At 38.3% G+C, this 17359-nt stretch overlaps 1 protein-coding gene and 1 long non-coding RNA gene across 2 annotated transcripts in view; one reads left to right on the plus strand and one right to left on the minus strand.

Moving 5' to 3' along the window:
* LOC309516863 (vomeronasal type-2 receptor 116-like) overlaps positions 1-17359 on the plus strand; it is a 345242-nt gene that overhangs the window by 307806 nt on the left and 20077 nt on the right. The window lies entirely within an intron of this gene.
* Positions 15255-16946, minus strand: LOC309516937. Its single transcript, XR_014213080.1, has 3 exons — positions 16859-16946; positions 15689-15915; positions 15255-15457 (listed from the first exon to the last, which is right to left on the minus strand). It is a non-coding gene; the product is annotated as an uncharacterized lncRNA (long non-coding RNA).

Below are 17359 nucleotides of genomic sequence, written 5' to 3' on the forward strand. Positions count from 1 at the left end.
AGTTCCTGTATCTAACTGAATTGAGTTGATTTACAGTTAAGGGATATCTATCCTGCTAGAACTTGCTCACCACACTGAGAATAGAATTATTTTTCTAATTCAGAAGTTTTTCCTACAATGTATGAAACTGTTACTCTATAATCGCTTTAATCTACATGAGCAACTGAATCTTACAGGAATGGGAGTATCGTTTCCAATTGCTCTCAATTCCCTACAGCCAACTGTTACGATTATCACCTACCAGCCTTTATTTATATTTTGTTACATATAACATGTGAATTTGTCATCTATAATGCCTAGTGCATTAAGAAACCTTGTGATCTCTCATATTATTATATAAGAAAATACTTCACCTCTATCTCAGTGCACAAGGAATATACATAAAGATGATTTCTTTGACTGTTTTTATATTTCCCCATTCACAAATCTTTACAGCTTTGGATACTACCACATATTTCTTCTACATTTACAAAATGCATGCAATTTAACCGTTTTGACTAAGACGATCCTTACTGTGGAATATCAAAGAGATTCTGGGAAGGATGTTCCTTGAACAGAATTTCATGGAAGAAGTAAATGATCTGAGAAGTAATCTCACCAATGACGAGACCCCCTGGCTGGTACCATTCATGTGGTATAGGCAGGGGATCACCTGTGTGACATTTCATGGAACCTACTTTGGACACAGTAGAAGGCAGAAGAAGAAGAAGCAATGTTTTTCCTAACATGCTTTCCTCAAAGCTTCTTTCTAAATATAAACTGCCCTGCACCTATTTTCTTACATCAAGCTTATAAAAGGCAATGGGAGGAAAGTGTCAGAGATGTCCTTGCTTGCCTCTTGCATTTAATCCCAACTTCCCATGGCACAGGTGTTCATTTATCATCACTTTCAGACTTGCTTACTGACTGTTTTCTCCTACCCTTTTGAAAGTCTCTGGAGCTTTGACTACCTGAGGAAATTATGGTGCTGTGGATAACTTTGTGTGTGAGGGGGGGGAATTACTCTCTCAGTGTTTTGATACTATTTGACCCTTCTGGTAGGCAACATGTTGGTTCTTGTCTTCCATTTGTGAGCACAAGTCCTCTCTGGTCTCCAAACAGATGAGATATGGGACCTTGACTCCAGATTTGCGTGATCAAAAATATCATGCCTGACTGAACAAGTAGTTTTACATATTAATTCAAAAGTGTAATTTATACCTCATCTATGGCTAATTATTGCATTTAAAACTTTCTGTATGTATACTTTTTCTTGATACTGTACTGAAAACAGCATATATTTGTGTTTTAACTGTAAGTGGATTGATGTTCTTTATTCAATATACAATGAAGTAGTATTTTTAAAAATAAAAAAATGTTATGGGATGCCACATGATTCATTTATCTCTGCAGCACTGATGGAGGGGAAATGGAGTTTTTCTATATATGCATTCCCACCTCTGCCCCAACTGAGGTAGATATGTAGCTACGTGAATGCACTCCAATCTTAAGTTTTAATGTTGTAAATTTCTTTTTATGTTGTGATCCGATCCCCGCTTGGGGAATAAAGACACGTGGACACAGTATGTAAGGTTAATGGGTAAGGAAAAGGCCACAACTTTATTGATTACAGCATGTGAGAAGTAATGGCTTAGGCATTGGACCACGGAACATTAGACTCCACCCACTCGGAGAGGGGTGAGCCCAAAGGGGGTTTATTCACCAGAAGGTGGAGCCTGTTGATGCTAATACAACTATAGGCTCTCTCTTGATGTCACTGAGGGTCGTGCCATGGCCCCCCACTACACAGGCATCAGACAGGAGCCACGACCGCCGGATTCCTTTAGCGGAATACCCAAAATTGTCAGGGAAGGCGATGGCCACAGCTTGCCTCCCGAAACACCAACAACACATTCCAATGCCTAACCGCCAAATATCACGAAGGTTCTGACGGTTGCTATGAGGTAGGCGGAAAAAACCAAGAGGCCGTGCCAATTTAGCCAATTGGAAAAAACTCCTACCAGGCCCCCTGGTTAAACAGGGTGACCAACCAGAGGTCCATAGCAAAGTCTCAGGAAAAGCTAACCTAAAGGGAGTGGAGGGTGGGTGACTCAAAGAAAATGTGTGTGCAATGGCGGGGATGGCTGGCGCAGCCGCATTTGAATGGCAAGCCACGTCCCGGCCAGCTTCCCTATTGGGTGCCCAACCAGGGAGGGGCGTGGTGTGCCAGCCCTGGAGTTGAAGCAGGGGGCGGAGCGCCCCCTGCATGACGCGGGAATCGTCTCCCACTCACAACCCCTTCCCTCCAGAAGGAGGAGAGGCTTTGTAAACTGCTACAGGTTACATTGTATGGTTTTAGATGGTTAGTATGGTTTCCTTTTATGCCCTGTTGTCTGTTGCAAAGGCCTTTGGTCTATATACAATAAAATTGATTGATTCATTAAAATGATGAATGTTGGGGTGGGAGTTAATATCCAAAGGGATAAAACTTTGGTTGTAGACATATATGCACCAAATGAAGAGAAATCTATATTTTATGAAGGACTTATGGACAGGTTGCTGGACTTTTCATATGAAAATTGCTGCCTTATGGGAGACTGGAATGGAGTGGTTTCTCCAATACAGAACAGAGCTTTAGGGTAAAATATTAAAGTTTCTCCGGGTAAACTATCTAAGATTTTCTTTGAAATGCTGGATAATATGGACATTGTTGACATACAGAGATATAAAAATGGAGATGCAAAGCAATTTACATATCTCATTGAGAACCCAGCTCTTTTTCTCTCTCCCTTTTTCTGTGAAATCATTTTTATTTGGTTTTACAAATACAGTTATAAAAATCCAAATATATATCCATATACAAAGATTGCTCTGAATCTCGTGACTTCCCCCACCTCCTCCATGGGGTCCCATTTTCAACATTTACAACTGCATATTCTTTCATACACTAACTTTTATATCAATCCATATTGTCCATGGTATTTGTTACACTACAAGTGAAATCGAAATCCTGCCATTCTTTCAATCTGATTACAATGGTGTCCTAAATAAATTATAATTTTTTCCCATTCTTTAATACAGTTTTTGTTCTCTTGGTTTTTGAGTTTTCCAGTCAGTTTTGCCATTTCAGCATAGTCCATCAGCTTGGTTTGCCATTCCTCTCTGGTAGGGAACTTCTCTTCTATCCATCCCAGGGCTAGTTACATACTGAGATGCATAAAGCAGACATCTTACCAAAGCTTTTCTCAGATCACAGTTCTGTCATTATAACACTCATAAGTTTTATTAGCTGGAGGTTTAATGAATTGTTACAACAAGAGAAGGTTGAACAAGATTGCAAACAAACGTTAAAATAATTCTTTGAGAATAAGTATGCTAAAGACATAGGGATACAGACAGTTTAGGATGCAAGTCAAGCTTACATAAGAAGTTATTCCATAAAAAGAAAAGAAAGAGACCAGATAAACTACAAAAAGTTTCTGTGCGGTTAGATGAAAAGAAAAAGAACGGGAACAATTTCCAATTAAAAGAAATATAACTTAGCAAATTAAAATGTTGCAGAGACAGTTATCTATGCTAACAATGCAGGAGAGAGGAAAAAAACTGAATATGCCCCTGTTCTTCTAACTGATATGTACGTGAAATAGTTGTCCATCATGCAAATTAGCATGACTGTGGAAATGAAGACAAATTCCTCAATGCTGTCTCTTCATTATCTGCTCCCTGCTGTTCAATTCAGGCCTCAGCAAAATGATGTAGCACTTAGGGAAAAAGATGCATCCCAGTAGCACAGCACTGGATGTTAAGATGGAGAAGATCTCCACAGCCACCATTCCTTTCCCTCTGGTGCTCAGGTAAGTTGGAACAAAGGACAACCAAACACTGCAAAATGCTAACATGCTGAATGTAATGAACTTTGCTTCATTAAAACTGTCAGGTAACCTGCGGGCAAGGAATGCCACAATGAAGCTGCTGATGGCCAGGAGACCCATGTAGCCCAGGACACAATAGAACATGGTGACAGACCCTTCATTACACTGTACAATGATTTCTTCATTCACTGAATGCATGTCTAAATCAGGGAATGGGGGAAAGGTTGAGAGCCACACTGTGCAAAAGCCCAATTGAACAAGTGAACAGTAAACAGCAATTGAATAGGATACTTTCTTTCCCACCCATTTCTTCACTCTTGATCCTGGCTTTGTGGCCATGAATGCTAGAGAAACAATGCTGGTCTTGGCCAACATGCAAGAAACAGCTACTGAGAAAATGATTCCAAATGTTGGTTGTCGGAGAAGGCAAGACATATTCCCAGGTTGGCCGATGAATAACAAAGAGGAGAGGAAGCAGAGCAGGAGGGAGACCAGGAGAATGTAGGTGAGGTCCCGGTTGTTGGCTTTGACAATGGGGGTATCTTTATGCTTAATGAAGGTAGCAAACACTAAGATTGTGATGAAAGAAAAAGAAGCTGTAACTGAAGCTAAGCCTTTGCCTAAAGGGTCTTCATAAGACAGAAAATGCATGATTTTGGGGTTGCATTGATTTCTATTCTTGCTTGGATACTGATCATCTTGGCATTTGAAACAGTCTTCCATATCTGAAAAATGGGTTAGGGTGTGGGAGTTACAACTTACTGACCATTCATTGAATACAGAAAATTATTTTTACCTTTTGTTTTGGCAAGATGACATGACCTACCAGTTTGGTTTGAAATCTTCCCATCTGGACATGGAGCACAATCATAGCAGCAAAATTTTTCACCCTCCTTCCTTTTCTTCTGATGACCAGGATGGCAACATTCATTACACACAGAAAGGGGAACCACCTGTCCATATAAATTTTTGTTTTTTTGTTTTTTAAAAGAATTAGTTATATTGAAAACATATATTTCTCAGTTACTGATGAAGTATCATAACAATAGAGACAGCCGTGCAGCACATTCAAATGAAACGCAATAATCTATGATATGATCTATGGCTTTTTATTTTATTTTAAATAATTCCTTATATTGAAAAGATATATTTCTCATTTACTGATGAAGTATCATAGCAATTGAGGTAGTAGCCTTGCAGCACATTCAAATGAAACAAAATAATCTATGTTATATAGGTGCAGGATGTTTGTGCCCGTGTAACTTGTTTGATTTATGGTATACTTATAAAAGGAATAAGAAGATGGAGACTTAATGGATCTCTGTTAAATGATTAGGAAGTAGTTCAAGGAGCCAAGAAGACGTTAGATGAATTTTTTGAATTTAATCACAATCAAGGTACCAACATCAAAATGATTTGGGACACCTGCAAGGCAGTGATTAGGGGTTACTTTATACAGCAAAATTCTTTTCAAAGAAAAGAAAAAAAAGCAGAATTATTAGAGGAAAAGAAAGAAAGAAAAGGAACTTATTAAAAAAAAACCCTGAGCAATGATATAATAAAACAAGAAATAAAATTACTACAATCAGACTACTCATCTATGTTAGAACAAGAAATTGAATGGAACCTGAAAATCTTGAAACACAGCAATTTTGAATTTGCCAATAAACTGGATAAGTTTCTTGCTTGGCAACTTAAAAAAAGGCGGAGTGAAAAATTAATTAACAGATTTAGAATTGGAGAGAGAGTGACAGATGACCCAAAAATGATTATACAAAATTTTGTGAAATACTATAAAGAGCTATATAAAAAGGAATTAGAAAACCCAGAAGAAATAGAACAATATTTAAATCAACATAAAATTCCCAGCACCACACAAGATAAAGACGTTAAACACCCCTGTTTCAATGATGGAAATTCAAAACCGGGGAAAATGACAGGTCCAAATGGAATCCCAGTGGAGTATTACAAAAAATAGAAGAGACATTGGCAACACCCTGAAAAGAAGTAATGGATGATATTTGTAACAGAGGGAAGGTATCAGAATCATGGACTGAAGCCTATGTCACACTGCTGCCAACACAGGGAAGTGATCTAGAATTAGTGTCTAATTATAGACCAATATCTCTGTTGAATTGCAATTACAAACCTTTCACTGGTATGCTAGCAGATAGGTTAAAACACGTTTAAAAAGAAATAATACACCCAAACCAAGCTGGATTCCTACCAGGAAGGCAAATTTAAAACAACACCAGTAATATTGTCAATATATTGGAATATCTAGGATTTAAGAATGAAAAACAGGCAGCTGTGATGCTAATAGATGCAAAGAAGGCAATAGACAATGGTTCCTGGTGTTTTATGAAAAGGCAAATTAAATTAATGGAATTTGGAGAAAGGTTCAAAAGGGGAATAGAGGCAATTTATCATCACCCAAGGGCAAGACTGGTAATAAATGATGATGTCATGGAAAATATCAAGATAATGAAAGGGACTAGGCAAGGATGTCCTCTGTCACCCCTCTTATTCATATTAGTATTGGAAACTCTAATGAAAACTTTGGGGAAAAAAGGAAAGAATAAAAGGAGTTGTGATAGGAGAAAAAGCATATAAAGTAAGAACCTATGCAGACGACTAGATAGTAACAACAGAAGATCCCAAAGAAAGTATCCCATTAGCTATAGAATTGATTAATGAATATGGTAAACTAGCAGGATTTAAAATAAACTGACAAAAAAACCACAACTTGTTGGTTAAAAACATGAGAGCTGAGGAGTAGAAGGATCTACAGGAAATTACAGGTTTGGAGAACAAGAACAAAGCAAAATATTTGGGAATCTGGATATCTACAAAATGTATTAATAATTACACCAAAACCTGGAATGAGATAAACAAAAATTTAGAAATTTGGAATACTTCATCTCTCCATCTGGGGCAGAATCTCAGCAGTTAAAATGAATATTTCACCTAAAATGATCTTCCTATTCCAGACCACTCCAATTTTAGGGGTCATGTAATATTTTCAAAATTGGAGGAAAGACATCACTAGATTCATTTGGAATGGGAAAAAGCCGAGAATTAAACATCAGTTACATATAGACCAGAAGGACAGAGGAGGGTTCACTCTTCCCGATTTGGAATTATATCATGTAGCTGCCGGGTTGGTATGGATTAAAGACTGGATCATATTAAAACATACGGACATGCTGGATCTGGAGGGTTTCGATAACTGCTTTGGTTGGCACATGTATCTGGTGTATGAGAAGGTGAAGGCACACAAGGGGTTTTTGAACCACATAATAAGAAAATCACTTTATAAAATATGGGCCAAATATAAAGCATTATTAGAACCTAAGATTCCCCAGTCAATGCCACCCACAGAAGCCCTGGTGGTAAAAAAGAAGAACACGAAAGGAGACTGGGCGATATACAGGATGTTGTTAGAAAATAATAAATTCAACTTAAAGAAATTCAAAGAAATTAGGATATACCTGATTGACTGGTTGCAATATTATCAAATAAATGAGAGATTAAGTTTGGATAGAAAGAAGGGATTTGAGAATGAAACACCTAAATTTGAAAAAGAATTAATACAAGCAAAAACACTCCTTACGTCATAGTTCAATACAATGGGTTCTCCAAAATAAACGTAGAATCAATACCTCATTAAAATATTTGTGCCACACAATTTTATCCTCACTAATCGTAAACACTTTCCTATCAGCAGCATATGGAGCAACACTTCCAACTTCTATTCTCTGAAAGGAATTGTTGGGGAAGGTGACCAGGTTCATGATATCAAATCCAGCACTCATTTCCCGATGATCATTAAAGGACATAGTTTCTCTAGCAGAGTTGTTAAAAGAGATGTCATGAAGAAACACGTGGAGCTATTTGAAAAGAGGGAAAGAAATCAAACCAGAATAACAGCATGCTGAGGATTTCAGAATGGCTGTCCTTTCAAGTTTCATTTATAGAAAGGAAATGTAAACCACATTTTCAAAACAAGAACATGTATAATATTCTCATTATTTATCCAAGCAGAACAAAAACTAATGTATTCTCAACCTGTACCAAACTGTTCACTGAACTACAAAGCATTTGTTGGGGAAACATTACCTGCCAAGGCTGCAGAGACTGAAGTTCGACACTTTTACCAACTACCTTTGGTTTATATTTGGATCTAGCCAAGTCCATGGCATGCAAAGCATGGGCCAAAGCATAAGCAGCATTATAGATACTGTAGCTGTGTCCAGTCATGTGCATTTCAAAAAGACCTGCAGGGAGACTCTCCAGCCTCTCCTCTCCAGTACAAGTGTCATCATCCATCACAGGCATACCTGGATCTGGAAAGGAACAATCAAATGCTTGCTCCCAGAAATTTTGGAGGAAATCATCTCTTTCCATCCTGGTAGGGTTTATATTCTGAAGAAATTCCCTGAAACCTGGAACCTCTTTTGTGTGAATAGCAAATAAAATGGCACCCTGGAACATCTGGAAATCCCATCCTCTTAAAGAACCTGCTAATATAAAATCTGTCTGGGTTGTCACAATCCACACCTTTCCAAATAATGGGTTTTCTGTATTTCCTGAATATTCTGAATGTATAAAAACTCTCAGCCGCAAAATGATTAAAGATTCTCCATACATGATAATTGTACCAGCTTTTTGATCTTGGAAGGATACATCAACTGGACTTTTATTAAAAAATTGATTTATGAAATCCTCCATACGAGCTTCTTGTGGGATTCTTTTGGTGAAGGCTGAACAGATTCCATGTCTGGAAAACAATGGCTCCAGGATCTTTAGGAATTGCTCTCCGCTGTTATCATCCACAACAAAGAGCCCCACCCATGTCCACCTAAAATGCTGAAGTAACCATATAATCCCCATATACTGAAGGTTTTCGTTTGGGACCATCTGGTAAAAGGGAGCAACTTTCATTATTTTGGTCTCATCTATGGTAAATGAGCCATATGTAAGCTGTAAGAAATCATAAAGATACAGTGGCACCTCAGGTTAGGTACTTAATTCGTTCTGGAGGTCCGTTCTTAACCTGAAACTGTTCTTAACCTAAAGCACCACTTTAGCTAATGGGGCCTCCTGCTGCCGCCACGGTGCCGGAACACGATTTCTGTTCTCATCCTGAAGTTCTTTCTCATCACTAGTTCTTTTGAACCATCACATTATTCCAAGTTGTAAATACAGGAAATTATGACATTACCACCAGCCCCCATGTACATATCCTACCTGTGGTATCTTATACAGAGCTAAGATATCCATCAGATGGAAAGAAGTGTCAGAGCCCAGTCCTCCAATGACAGCTAGGAGGTTTTTCTCTGTGGCACATTTGTAGTTTGGAAAAAACCTATGCGACTTGAAGATCAGATCCAGTGTGGAGCGATAGGTCATCCTTGCATCATAATAGGTGTCACAGATGTGGAAACCAAGTGTCACGTTAGGCAGTATTTTGGGATTCTTGTTGAGCTCATTTATGGCAAACACCAGGGCCAGAGCATGCTGGTAGAACTTGGTAATGACTCTGCCAATAATATTACTTTCATTAATTCAGAAGATGAGTCTACAGTGCAGGAACAGTTTATGCTACAAACCTCATAGTTCCTGTATCTAACTGAACTGAGTTTATTTACAGCAAAAGCTAAGGGAAATCCATCCTGCTAGAATTTGCTCACTACACTGAGAATAGAATTATTTTTCTAATTCAGAATATGTACCTACAATGTGTGAAGCTGTTGCTCTATAATCCCACTAATCTAAATGAGCAATTGAATTTTACAGGAGTGGAAATATCTTTTCCAATTGCTCCTGATTCCCTACAGCCAATTGTTACGATTTCCCCAGCCAAAGTTTATTCATATTGTGTTACATATAACATAATTTAACAGATTTGGCTAACATGATCCTTACTGTGGAATATCAAAGAGATTCTGGGAAGGATGTTCCTTGAACAGAATTTCATGGAAGAAGTAAATGATCTGAGAAGTAATCCCACCAATGACGAGACCCCTTGGCTCGTACCATTCATGTGGTATAGGTAGGGGATCACCTGTGTGATATTTCATGAGACCTACTTTGGACACAGTAGAAGACAGAAGAAGAAGCAAGATTGTTTTTCCTAACATGCTTTCCTCAAAGTTTCTCTCTAACTATAAGCTGTCTAGCACCTGTTCCTTAGAACTAGCTTTAACAAAGCAGTAGTATAAAAGTGTCAGAGATCTCCTTGCTTGCCTCTTGCATTTAATCCCAACTTCCCATGTCACAGGTGTTCATTTATAATAACTTTCAGACTTGCTTGCTGACAGTTTTCTCCTACCCTTTTGGAAATCTCTGGAGCTTTGACCACATGAGCAAATGATAGTGCTGTGGAGAACTGTGTGTGGGGAAATTACTCTCTCAGTGTTTTGATATTAATTGACCCTTCTGGTAGGCAGCATGTTGGATCTTGTCTTCCATTTGTGAGCAGAAGTCTTCTCTGGTCCCTAAGCACATAAGATATGGGACCTTGCCTGACTGAACAAGAAGTTTTTCATATAAATCAGAAGTGCAATTTACACCTCATCTATGGCTAAATATTACATTTAATCATTTCTGTACGTATGATTTCCCTGATACTGTACTGAAATAAGCATATATTTGTGTTTTAACTGTATGTGAATTGATGTTCTTTAGTCTCTATATAATAAAATAGGTAAAGGTAAAGGTAAAGGGACCCCTGGCCATATAATAAAGTAGTATTCTTTAAAATCCAAAATGTTAATGGCCATGTGAGGAATTGATCTCTGTCTATTTATGCATTCCCACTTTTGCCCCAAACTGATTTTTTCTACAGGGCTGAGGTAGATATGTAGCCGTGTGAATGCACTCCAATCTTAAGTTTTAATGCTGTAAATTTCTTTTTATGTTGTAACTTGCTACATATTATGTTGTATGATTTTAGATGAAAGTTTCCTTTTCTTACCTGTTGTCTGTTGTAAAGACCTTTGGCATATATATCTCCTTCTTTGGAGGTCTTTAAGCAGAGGCTTGACAACCATATGTCAGGAGTGCTCTGATGGTGTTTCCTGCTTGGCAGGGGGTTGGACTCGATGGCCCTTGTGGTCTTTTCCAACTCTATGATTCTATGATATACAATTAAACTGATTGACTGATTAAAATGGTGAATGTTGGGGTGGGAGTTAATATCCAAGGTGATAAAACTTTGGTTGTAGACATATATGCACCAAATGAAGAGAAATATATATTTTATGAAGGACTTATGGATAGGTTGATGGACTTTTCATATGAAAATTGATGCCTTATGGGAAACTGGAATGGAGTCTCCCCGATACAGGACAGATTTTCAGAGATAGTCTCCTCCTCTTCTGGATCTGATCATTCAGATTCAAACCAGCCCCTAACACATGACATGTTCAACTTCTGAGGCATGTTTGAAAACTAAACTAAACATTTAGTTCTGGGTTGACGGCATTTGAAAACTGAAATGTTCATCAAGGGATACGTTCGAAAACCAAGGTAGTACTGTATTTTGCAAGCAATTTTTCGTAACATAATGAATCTTGTTTTAGTACCAAGTTTGAAACACAACAGGTCTTTTCATGAGACATGTTGCAGGTGTTTGGTGAGGTGTTTGGTTTGTTTCTGTGCCTCCTAGGCAATTACCTATATTCTGCATTTTAAATAGTCCCCCTCCTTTTTTAAGGGAGCAAGGGTTGTCTGACCTTAAATAGAGAACTGCAAGAGATGTTAATGGAGAATCAGTACCATATTTGGCGTAACAGGTATATGACCTTAGACAGTTAAGTTCAATTGAATTTGACTATTGGGTATGGTCTTCATCTCCACTTTCAGGCCAAGGGAGCCGGGGTTGTTCACAGACAGCTTTCTAGAACATGTGACCTGCCTGAGTAAACCATTTTTGGTGCAACGGAATACTGTGAGGGAAACAAGAGTGCACAGAACCACTGCTTACCTTTCTGTCATAGCGGTACTTACTTATCTACTGATGCAGGTATGTTGGGGCAAAGCCGTGGGAGCTCACCGCATCGCACACATACCCTATTTTTCCCCCTGAAATCATTTTTATTTGATATTACAAATGTAAATTAACCACAACAGAAAAAACATATCCATAAAATGAGATTTCTCTGAATCTCAGGAATTCCCCCCATCCCCTCATGGGTCGTATTGTCAACATTTCCAACTGCATATTATTTCATATTCTATTTTTTGTATCTATACATATTGTCCATAGTATTTGTTACATTACAAGTGAGATTAAAATCCTGCTAATGATTTCATCTTCTTACAGTTGTCTCCTAAATAAGTTATGAACTTTCCCCATTATTTCTTGATTTTCTTATCTTCTTTGTCTATGAATTTTCCAGTCAGTTTTGCCATTTCCGTGTAGTCTTACAGCTTAGCTTGCCATTCCTCTCTAGTAGGTAAACCACATACCCTCTGGAGCTTATGATCGCAAAGTCAACATATTAGTTGTGCAACATTAAAAAACCCAGAAAATAATTGTTCTTGCATTTGAAACCAAAAAAGTCATCCCATATGGTGCCAAAATACTTGACCATCAAGCAAAGCAGTATGACTGGAGAAAAGAAGACAAATTCCTCAATGTTGTCTCCTCATTATCTGCTCCCTGCTGTTCAGTTCAGGCCTCAGCAAAATGATGTAGCACTTAGGGAAAAAGATGCATCCCAGTAACACAGCACTGGACGTCAGGATGGAGAAGATCTCCACAGCCACCATGCCTTTCCCTCTGGTGCTCAGGTAAGTTGGAACAAAGGACAACCAAACACTGCAAAATGCTAACATGCTGAATGTTATGAACTTTGCTTCATTAAAACTGTCAGGTAACTTGCGGGCCAGGAAGGCCACAATGAAGCTGCTGATGGCCAGGAGACCCATGTAGCCCAGGACACAATAGAACATGGTGACAGACCCTTCATTACACTGTACAATGATTTCTTCATTCACTGAATGCATGTCTAAATCAGGGAATGGGGGAAAGGTTGAAAGCCACACCGTGCAAAAGCCCAATTGAACAAGTGAACAACAAACAGCAATTGAATAAGATACTTTCTTCCCCATCCATTTCTTCACTCTTGATCCTGGTTTCGTGGCCATGAATGCTAGAGAAACAATGGTGGTCTTGGCCAACATGCAAGAAACAGCCACTGAGAAAATGATTCCAAATGTTGGTTGTCGGAGAAGGCAGGTCACTTTCCCAGGTTGCCCGATGAATAGCAAAGAGGAGAGGAAGCAGAGCAGGAGGGAGACCAGGAGAATGTAGGTGAGGTCCCGGTTGTTGGCTTTGACAATTGGGGTATCTTTATGCTTAATGAAGGTAGCAAATACTAAGGTTGTGATGAAAGAAAAAGAAGCCGTAACTGAAGCTAAGCCTTTTCCTACAGGTTCTTCATAAGACAAAAAATTTATGATTTTGGGGTTGCATTGACTTCTGTTCTTGCTTGGATACTGATCTTCTGGACATTTGAAACAGTCTTCCATATCTGTAAAACAGGTTAAGGTGGCAGAATTCCAAATTAGTGGCAATTCATTGGATATAGCAAAATATTTTCACCCTTTGTTATGGCAAGAGGACATGACCTACCAGTTTGGTTTGAAATCTTCCCATCTGGACATGGAGCACAATCATAGCAGCAAAAATTTTCACCCTCCTTCCTTTTCTTCTCATGACCAGGGTGGCAATATTCATTGCACACAGAAAGGGGAACAACCTGTCCATATACATTTTTGTTTTTGTTTTTTTAAAAGAAATAGTTATATTGAAAAAAAATATTTCTCAGTTACTGATGAAGCATCATAACAATAGAGAAAGCACATTCAAATGAAATGAAATAATCAATGATATCTAGATGCAGGATGTTTGTACCAGAGTAACATGTTTTATTTACAGTAATAAGTATTCTGTTTCCCCTCTCCCGTTTGTTTATGTGAAGTTGTAATTATCATGGCTGATCTCATAGACGTGCCTTTAGGTAAGTTGCCTGAAAATGATCAGAAGAATATATGCAGGAATGACAAAATCATGATGAATGTAATACAGATTGAAGCTTTTGTTCTTATTATGATTGTCATCAAGGTGACCTTAAAGGTCAGAGGATGTTACTATGATCTAGCAGAGCATGAATAGCCAATATTTCCGTAAAAATTCCCCCCGTTCATTCCTAATTCTACTTTATTATAGCCTGCCATGACTGAGTGCGTCTTTACTAGTAGAACTTGCAACACAAAGAGTTGTTCTTGTTTGATTCCAGTGGCCTTGCTAATGTGGTTGGATTTTATAGTATGCACTGATTATTGTTCTATGATATCTTGTAAACCACTTAGAGACTATAGTAGTTAAGTGGAATATGAATTGTTTTTTAAAGAGCAGAAACAAAGAAGACCTCACACTGGTGTCAGTAACTCAGACCATTGAGACAGTAATGTTGAAACTTAGCACCAGTAATTCCCTAGAATTTCAGGCAGGGTTTTTCCTCAGTCATTCCTGGAAATGCTAAAGACTGAACATGGGACCCTTTGCATGGAAAACATACGCTGTACAATTGTACATACGCTGTACATGCAAAGACACTGTGACGAATCATATATTGTTGAATTGGAAAGGACCCTAAGAGACCAAATGGGTCATCTAGTACAATCCAATTTCTGCTGAAGTGATATGGTGGTGTATATTTCATTGTTGAGATACTGCATTACAAGAGCAAAGAAATGGGACAAAGGAGGCAGACGGGCAAGACAGCTCACAAAGATAATGTTGTCAGCAAGACACAATCTTTGTGTAATGGTGTGTGCCAATCCGAACATTTTATATGGTTTATTATGGTAGATCATGACATCCATGTAGTTGGCATAATGTGATGTACAGAAAGACACCCTTTGTGAAATGTATTGATAATGCCATTAGTCTTAATGGCAAATGGAGCCCAGAAGACTTGGCAGCATAATACCCACCCAAGAGTGAAGGAGGGAAAAGAATATCAACAGGGTCATAGATCCCTCCCAGCTCCTTCCCAAGCTGGGCAAGTGCTAACTAGGGTTTGGGGTGGACGTTGAAGATTCTTTGACCCTTCCAGATCTCTCACACCTCCTTCCCATAGCTGGGCAAGTGCTTACTGGGAGCCTCCTCTGCTTTGACCCAGTGTGAGAGGTACTGTTTGTGCTGCCCTGAAACCTCCTCTGGTTTCTGAATGTGAAAGGGAAAAAAAAGAATTCACTCTAGAGTTTCAGGTGCCATTGCAACATCAAGTAATGAAGAAAATATACTCCTTATATCTTAGTTCAATACAATGGGCTCTCCAAGATAGACCCAGAATCAATACCTCATTAAAATATCTGTGCCATACAATTTTATTCTCACTAATGGTAATTCCTTTCCTATCAGCAACATGTGGAGCAACACTTCCAACTTTTATTCTCTGAAAGGAATTGTTGGGGGAGGTGATCAAGTTCATGATGTCAAATCCACCGCTTATTTCCCACTGATCATTAAAGGAAATGGTTTCTCCAGCTGAATTGTTAAATGAGATGCCTTGAAGAAAGTGGTGGAGCTATTTCAAAAGTAAAAGGAAAGAAATCAAGGCAAAATAGCAGTATGCTGAAGATTTCAGAATGCCATTCATTGCAAGTTTCAGTTTTGGATGGAAATGTAAGCCCAATTTTTGAAATGAGAAAGATGTTGAATATCTTCCTTATTTATTCCAGGAGGACAAAAAATAATGTATACTGACCATGTAGCCATCAGTCATTGAAATAAGAAGAGTTTGTTGAGAAGAAATTACCTGCCAAGGCTGCAGAGACTGAAGTTTGACACTATTACCAACTGCCTTTAATTTAGGTTTGGATCCAGCCAAGACCATGGCATGCAAAGCATGAGCCAAAGCATAAACAGCATTATAGATACTGTAGCTGTGTCCAGTCATGTGCATTTCAAAAAGACCTGCAGGGAGACTCTCCAGCCTCTCCTCTCCTGTACATGTGTCATCATCCATCACAGGCATACCTGGATCTGGAAAGGAACAATCAAATGCTTGCTCCCAGAAATTTTGGAGGAAACCATCTCTTTCCGTCCTGGCAGGTTTTATATTCTGAAGAAATTCCCTGAAACCTGGAACCTCTTTTGTGTGAATAGCAAATGAAATGGTACCCTGGAACATCTGGAAATCCCATCCCCTTGTACCACCTGTTAATATAAAATCTGTTTGGGTTGTCACAATCCACACCTTTCCAAATAATGGGTTTTTTGTATTTCCTGAATCTTGTGAATGCATAAAAGTTCTCAGCCGTAAAATTCTTAAAGATTCTCCATACATGATAACTGTACTAGCTTTACAATCTGGGAAAGATATATGAATTTCACTGGAATCATAAAACTGATTTATTAAATCCTCCATAAGATTTCCTTTGGGGATTCTTTTGGTGAAAGCTGAACAGATTCCATGCCTGAAAATCAATGGCTCCAGTATTTTTAGGAATTGCTCTCCACTGTTATCATCCACAACAAAGAGCCCAACCCAGGTCCACCTAAAATGCTGAAGTAACCATATAATTCCCATATACTGAAAGTTTTCGTTTGGGACCATGCGGTAAACGGAGGGAACTTCCACTATTTTGGTCTCATCTATGGTAAATGAGCCATATGTAAGCTGTAAGAAAACACAGATAAGAGGTAAATATTTAGAGGTACTCTAAATATTTCAGAGGTAAGTTAGGAGTACTCTAAATATTTCAGAAGGCACTTATTAGGAACTTCTGCATGACAAAATATATTTTTCAAAAGAATTTTTGACTTTTTCTGGCTGAAATTTCTCAAGTTATGGAAACGTTCATTATATATGAAAATACAAATATACGCTATATCCCCAAGTCTTTCTTCTTAACCATCACATTATTACAAGTTGTAAAATCAGAAAGATATAATATTACCACCAGCAGCCCTGCACATATCCTACCTGTGGTGTCTTATATAGACCTAAGATATCCATCAAATGGAATGAAGTGTCAGAGCTAAGTCCTCCAATGACAGCTAATAGGTTTTTCTCTGTGGCACATTTGTAGTTGGGGAGAAACCTATGTGACTTGAAGATCTGATCCAGTGCAGTGCGAAAGGTCATCCTTGCATCATAATAGTTGTCAGAGATGTGGAAACCAAGTGTCACATTAGGTAGTATTTTGGGATTCTTGTTGATTTCATTTACGGCAAACGCCAAGGCTAGGACATGCTGGTAGAACTTGGTAACAACACTGTCAGTAGTATTACTTTCATTAATTCAGAAGAAGAGTCGGAAATGCATGAATTCGTTATGCTACAAACCTAGTCATACCTGTGTGTAACTGAGTTGAGTTTATTTACAGCAAAAGCCAAAGGATATACATATTGCCAGAACTTGTTCACTATCCTGACAATAGACTTTTTTTTTCTAATTCCAATGATGTATCTACAATTCATGAAA

This window comes from Podarcis vaucheri (assembly GCF_965113315.1).
Source record: "Podarcis vaucheri genome assembly, chromosome: 13".
Classification (NCBI taxonomy): domain Eukaryota; kingdom Metazoa; phylum Chordata; class Lepidosauria; order Squamata; family Lacertidae; genus Podarcis; species Podarcis vaucheri.